The sequence below is a fragment of the Giraffa tippelskirchi genome, chromosome 14 (assembly GCF_054371585.1).
Source record: "Giraffa tippelskirchi isolate mGirTip1 chromosome 14, T2T-mGirTip1v1.2.pri, whole genome shotgun sequence".
NCBI classification, from domain to species: Eukaryota; Metazoa; Chordata; class Mammalia; order Artiodactyla; family Giraffidae; genus Giraffa; species Giraffa tippelskirchi.
In genome coordinates this window covers 25,465,326-25,471,960 of record NC_137288.1, presented here as the reverse complement: position 1 = coordinate 25,471,960, position 6,635 = coordinate 25,465,326, and the positions used below count along the sequence as shown (strand labels likewise).

The 6,635-nt window shown below is 44.9% G+C and overlaps 1 protein-coding gene across 1 annotated transcript in view; it reads left to right on the top strand.

Annotated features, from left to right (window-relative positions):
- Positions 1-260: 260 nt before the first annotated feature.
- Positions 261-6,635, top strand: part of CDH7 (cadherin 7) — a 137,731-nt gene continuing 131,356 nt past the window's right edge. The window contains exon 1 of the mRNA XM_081561549.1: positions 261-556. The gene's annotated coding sequence lies outside the window, so the exon portion shown is untranslated. The remainder of the gene's footprint in view (positions 557-6,635) is intronic.

The following is a 6,635-nucleotide window of genomic DNA, read 5'->3' as shown; positions in this document are numbered from 1 at the left end:
GCGGGGGTGCGCGCGCGGGGGTGCGCGCGCGGCGGCGGAGCGGCTGCGGTGCCGAGAGCCCTCACTCGGGCTCCTGCCGGAGTCTCGGCGGCTCCGGGTCCCGCCACTCACGGCGCTGTCTGCCGGCGCCAGCTGCCGACCACCCGCTCCTCCCCGCCGCCCGCCCACCTGGCCCGGCCCAGCGCGCCCTCTCCGCCTCTTCTGCGCCCGCCCACTCGCCCCCTCGCCCTCTCTTCGGACGCGCGCCCGCTCGCACGCTCGCTCCGGACCCAGCGTCTGAGCCGCCCCGGTGAGCCGGCCGAGCCGGCGGGACCGGGGCGCTGGGGGCCCGCGCGGGGTGCCCGCAGCCCGCGTCCCGCGGAGAGGGCTGTGATCGGAGCGGGCGCCGGCCGCAGCGGGTGCCGAGCGGGCGCCGCGGGTCCGCCCCGTGCGCCCCACCGCGCGTCCTGGGCCCCCAGGAGCCCGCGGGCGCCCGGCTGCTGAGCGCGCGCCCTTTCGGATGCCAACGCCCAGGCGGCTGGCGCGGGACGCCGCGGAGAGGGCAGCGAGCCCCCAGGTGAGTGGGTGCGCCTGCGGGGGGGGGCCCGGGGAAGGCGCCGCGGGGCATAGTGCTCCCTCCGGTGCGCCCGGGGAAGCGGGACTCCGCGACGGGCGGAAAGCGGGCGGAGAGATCCGCGCGGAGTTTTTGCGGCGTCCGCAAGTTACTGCTCCGTGGCCCTGAGCTGCGGCTCTTCCGGGCAGGGCGGGCGGGCGAAGGGAGCCGGGCCCGGCAAGCCGGTGCTGACGGACACCGGGTGCGACGCGAGTTGGCGAGTTGAGCGAGCAGATCCCGGCGTTGTCCGGTCCGCTCTCCTCCACCCGGAGTACGATGGGCTGTTGTTGACCCGGGATACATGCGGGCAAAACTCCGCGCTGGCCAGGCGTCCAGCTCCTGCGGCGGTCTGAAACTGCGAGGGGGCGTGTGCCCGCGCGTCTGTCTGACCGTCTGCGTATACTCCGTTTACCTTTCTGGACGGTGGAGCTCCTGTGAGGGTGTTTGGCTTTTTTCTGTAATTAGTAGTCTGCTGGTGCCCTGCATCTACAGGGCTGGCCTCTGCGAGGCATCCCGCCTCCGCTCCGCCCGGCGGTACCCTAGGTGCGCGTCGTTCTAAGGGCGCCCTGCTTCTCTGACAGACTGGTGGACTTCGTGGGCGCATCTGGTCCACGGCTGGTTGCGGGTATTCAGCCTCCCGGCGTGGATGCACGAGGAAGGACCTATGGGCCTTATTGGCTTCACCTTTTAGATCGTTAACCTCAAGGATTTCTTAGATATAGTGCAGGTGAGTGGAGATTGGTACTGAATTATCCAGCAGTGGGCAGGTGGGGACCTGTGAAGAAACCATCAAGGGCTGGGTAGCTTTGGAGATCTGAACACTGAAGCCCGAATATACTTAAAACGCGTTCGCAAGAAATATCTTGATTGGAACACTTACTAGGTGAAACATCTTTAAGTTAAAGACTCGCCCTTCATAATTTCTGTAACCCAGCAGGTATTCAGATTATTTTGCATTCAAAAGTAGACAAGCAGAACTTTATGGGGAAAAATAGAAAGGAAAAAAAAAAGTTATAAATTAATATATGGCTTGAGGTAAGTGACAGTATGGTTAACAGCATGAAAATGTATATTGTAAGAGTTTTAGGGGCAGTAGTAGCCTTTTGTTGTTGTTTTTTAAAGGAAAGTTCACATTGATACACTGTCGGGCAGAGATATCAGAATAGTTTTAAGTGTGTCTTTATAAAGACAAGTTGATAGTGAAGAGCTAAGGAAGAAAGTAATTGTATTGGAAGCTTTCAGTAACTCACCAGATTTACTTCTCTCGGGAAGAAACTAGTTAGATTTTGTTTACACAAGTTGTTCTCTTGTTAGTACATAAAGGGCAATCCATTAAGAATCCTTTTCTTCATTTTGGGGCTCTTTGGGACAGTATGGATTAAAATGCTAAAGAATTGAGGCAGATAGTCAAACTGGCAACTTTGTAGATGTCTGGCTTGTTATGCTGGTGTTTCATATGGAGTGGAGTGGCAGAAGCAATTAGGTAGCATCTAACCTTAATAGTCTTATCTGGTAAAACTAACTGTGAAAGTCTGTGGAAAGAAAAATAAAGAAACCAGTAATCAGTAGTGCAGACCATCCCCCTGCTCGCAGCCATTAAGGTTTGCAGCCTTAAGCAAAGGGCATTGTGCTCTTACAACCTGAGATATTATTGTAATTAAGGGCTGCAATAGGTCATTAGAATTGTGTTAACAATTGGCTGACAGGCTCACACCTCTTCTTAAGTAGACTTTTATTGATTTAATAGCACAGTGCTTTTCCCTTTCTTATAAAAGGTAATTGTAAAGCATCTGGATTATTGTGGTTTATCCTTGAATTGACTCTAGTTTTTAGTGTCCAGTGGAGAGAGAATCGGGTGCTTCCTGAGTGGGTCACTGTTCTGCCTCCCTAGGTCTAAAAATCCACCCACTGTCTCTCTTCCTTTTTAGATTTTTGAGGGCAGAGCTAATAACAACTTCTCAGAATGTATAGTGATATGAAGAAGTGACTACATCTTTGTAGTCAAGTTCAATACTTTGTCAGTCTTTTAGAAATCTCTTGTAAAGTATCATCAGTTGTTCAGTGTTGTTAACATATATGCTTCAGTGATTTCCACCCTTCTTTGATTTTATAAGATTTTGCATTTATTGCCTTAGTAGCTCCTATCACATCATGATTCTCTCTCACACACGCAAAAATGTTTTTTACTGGCTTGGAGGGCTTCAGAGCCTTGAGCTGAAATTGGGAGTCTCAGAAACTTCTAAAATAGCTAAGGCACCGTGGTTGATTGCAAAAGGACAGTGATGGGAGCTTTTCTCCTTTGCATGAAGGACTCAGTTGCTTCTAAATGGGGTGATGAAGGGGAGCTGAGGACAAGGAAGGCATGTGATCAGAGTCCTGTGTGTGACCATCTCCTCAGCCTCTGACAAGCAGAGCTGATCTAGCTGTAACCAGCAGTACTCGACTGCCTCCTCTGGGAATTTGCTGGTTTTGCAGAAAGATACCCCTGCAAACATTTCCCCCCTGGTTCTGCGAGACTTCTCACGGACACAATTATCAGTGCAGATGAATATGCAGGCATGCATGTCCTCGTGTTCATTTCAGATTTTCATTGTGGTAGAAATTTCTTTTTGACTGTTTTGCAGACTGCTTATTGAAACATGATGCCTTTTATTGAAGTCATGTAAATCTCAGTGTAAATGCAAGGGTAAATTAAAAGTGAAAATTGATCCCACTGAGATATGTTGTAAAAGTACAAAGAAAGGAGCCCTGTAAGTATGCTTTGACCATTTTGATGCTATATAAAGCGCTCAGAAGCACTGTGCTTTGTCACTTTCTTTGTAATTTACATAGGCTGCTTCTAGTTAATTGTAAACAGTTGTTGTTTTCTCTTTTTCATTCCTTTCACCCATGGCAGAAGTGAAGTTATTTGTGCTTCGTGGAAATTGACTCTGTAATCCACTTAGAGAAGTTTTCATTCCATGTCTGATAACCAGAGGCAGACTACCGGCTGTGTGATTCATTTCCAGGGCCCCTGCCTGAATATTTAGGCCAGTTAACGGTAGGAGGTTGTGGTCTGTGGTTGTAATGTTATCTGGCCCAAGGAGCTAATGGGTTTGATCACAGTTTCTTTATGTGAGAAGTCACATATCACAGAGGGTCTCCAGCCTCACTAATTAAAATGTAAAGAATTATACCTTTTAAGTAGAAAAGAAGAGGGCTGCTTCATCAGTATTAAAATTATTGAAGTTAATGCTAATCTTTAATGGTATAGAGATGAAACAAATGATAGTATATTTCTATACTAAAAGCTGAAGATGAAATATTAAATCTGGAATGATTATAATGGGTAGTTAGGAACAGAGGAACATCTTGAAATACAGGATTTATAGCAACAACCAAATAGCCATCCATGTACATTCTTATATCCTAGGGTATTTTCCTGAGAAATCAGAATTTGCCCAATTTCTAAAACAGCCAATGGACTATTATTCAAATGTCAGTGCAGATAGTTAACTACCATAGCATTACAGCTTTGTAGGAAGTTATGTATGCTAGAGTTGTTTCAAAGGGAAAAGGCAATTTTAAAATTGGGTACTGCTCACTCTGTTTTTGGAAATATATAAACATACAATCCTGAACAAGAGATCTCTTGAGTATCTCACATTCTGTACTCTCTCCTGTCCATTCTGAATGGAATTCTAATGGTCCCCTACTTTGAAAACTCGAGCTCATGTTTATATTAAAAATTTGAGTAAATTCTAAAGGTAATAAATTAGAAAGATCTTAATGATCAAATTGAGAAATATTTAACAAATACTTTAAATGATCGTTGCATCCCAGTCATGCCCAGTTCCATCTGTAACTAGCTGTGTGACCTTGGGCACTGCACAACCGGAGACTTCGTTTTCATTAGTAAAGAAAGAAAAGACTGCCTTAGGTTCTTCTAATACGTCTTCTATCAATACTTCTGTGGTTCTACCTCTTGAGTGGGTTGGAGATTTATTTATTTTTCCCCAACATGAACACTCAAGAAAAGCAAGCATTTACCTCCTTCAGCACTAAATGACCCTCATTCTCTCTCTCTCTTAGATGTCATCTCTGAAAGCTCTGTTTGTGTGTGATAGTTGGAACTGAAGCGCGGCCATAGCTCTTGAAGTGCTCCTTGCCCTTGGATTGCTTTCTTGTGTAACTCATGGCGTCTGCTCTTTGATGAAGGGGAGGTTAGAACAGATCATTCCCTGCTTTTGCATTCCCCAAAATGTATTCAGTGGATCCACTATAAACACAAGTGAACATAACAGTGAACAGTATGATCCTTTTTACGAAGCAGTCCACTCTACCTTTGTGGCAATAGGGGGGACCTGTGTGGACACAGTTGGCCGCTGTCCTGGGGAAAGCAAGGGCAAATGAAGGTCTTTAATGGAGACATTAAATCAGGAGGCAGTCTCTCCTTGTTGAGTTTAAATAATGCCATTTAATACCTAAGGAGTATCCAAAAGGGAGCAGGCTCGTTTCGCCAAACTACAGAGCTCATTCATGAAGGTTGTGCTTAAAGCAATGGTGATATGGTCACAGTACCCTCTGACCACTGCTGTGAAGTGGTATCATTTCCACTTTTAAACATGGATGTTGTTCAGTCTTTATAAGCATTCATTAAAAACATGTTGCTTGTCAAAATGTATCGGGTTGGCCAAAAAGGTTGTTCAGGTTTTCCCATAAACTGAACAACCTTTTTGGCCAGCCCAGCAGTTCGACTTTAAAGCAATCCTGGAAATGACAGTTTCCTCCCAATAGGCCAGCAGCAAGATTTTTTTTTTTCCTCTCCCATTTTGTTATTGTTACAACTGTGATTTCTTGTACTACTGTGTTTTATCAACCATCCAACAAAACGTCTCAGGGAATGTTCTAAAGGTGTTTGGCGGTTACCTGTTAGGGATTTCTCTCATTCTCGTGGATTATTTCCTATCAAGTTCACTGGCAGTCCTTAAATGTCATTCTTATCTTTGTTTTTATAGAAAGTGCAAATTACTGAATTTATTCTGAAACTGTCATGTTCCACGTAATTGTGAACCAGACCACGTTTTTTATTTTTTTCCCTTTGGCCGAGTTGTGCTGCCTGCAGAATCTTAGTTCCCCGACCAGGGATCGAACCTGCACCCCTGCATAGGAAGTGTGGAGTGTTAACCACTGGACCACCAGGGAAGTCCCAAACTGGTCCCGTTTTTAAAAGAGAGGCAGGCTGTCTTTTAGACTTTAGATTACCAGTAGGTAGTATACTACCTGTTAGTGTGTTATGAAGTATATTTCACAACAGTTGCAGAAGACTTGTATCTGATGCAATTCCAGACTCACAGAGGCTAAGCATCTGTTCCTCGCCTGTGACTGAGAGAAACTGATGGTATAGAGTTTAAGCCATTGGGTTATTCCTATTGCAAAGAACCCTTCTAGTTTAACTAAGTGCCAGAAAACCTAAACTAGTAATATTATATATTATTTTAATATAATTGATAGTCATAGTTTATAGCTCCGTATTTCTAGAAGGCAGATAGTTCTGTGTGCCTTTTAAAAAAGCAGTTTAGCAAATATAAATTAGTTGGTGATTAGGTATGTGCTTTAACTACTCTTATCGTTCTATATTAATGTGAGTGGTTGAATAGGATACATTTTATGCTACTTGTAGTGTTTTTAGCATGCCGTCTTTAATTTAGATGGAACAGGCTCTGTAAGATTTGCCCTTTTGCTCATTGATGCATTAAAAATACATTTTTTGTTATGAAGGGGTTTTTTTAGTCATTGTTTTTAGGTCTGAACAAACATTTGATTAAGAGCATGATGGTCACTTGATCTGATTTTTGAAAGTAGTTTCACAGAGGTGTTAGTGGAGCAGAAAATCCAAGAAAATTTTATACTGATGAATTCGTTTGGGTAAAATAATATTAGGTATTAAGGTTAAATGAATAATAAGCTATCTATTTGGAAATAATTCTTTGCCACTTAGTTGAACAAAAATAATTGGAACAAAAAGGTAGCATGATAAAGTGATTTCAGGTCAACAAATGAT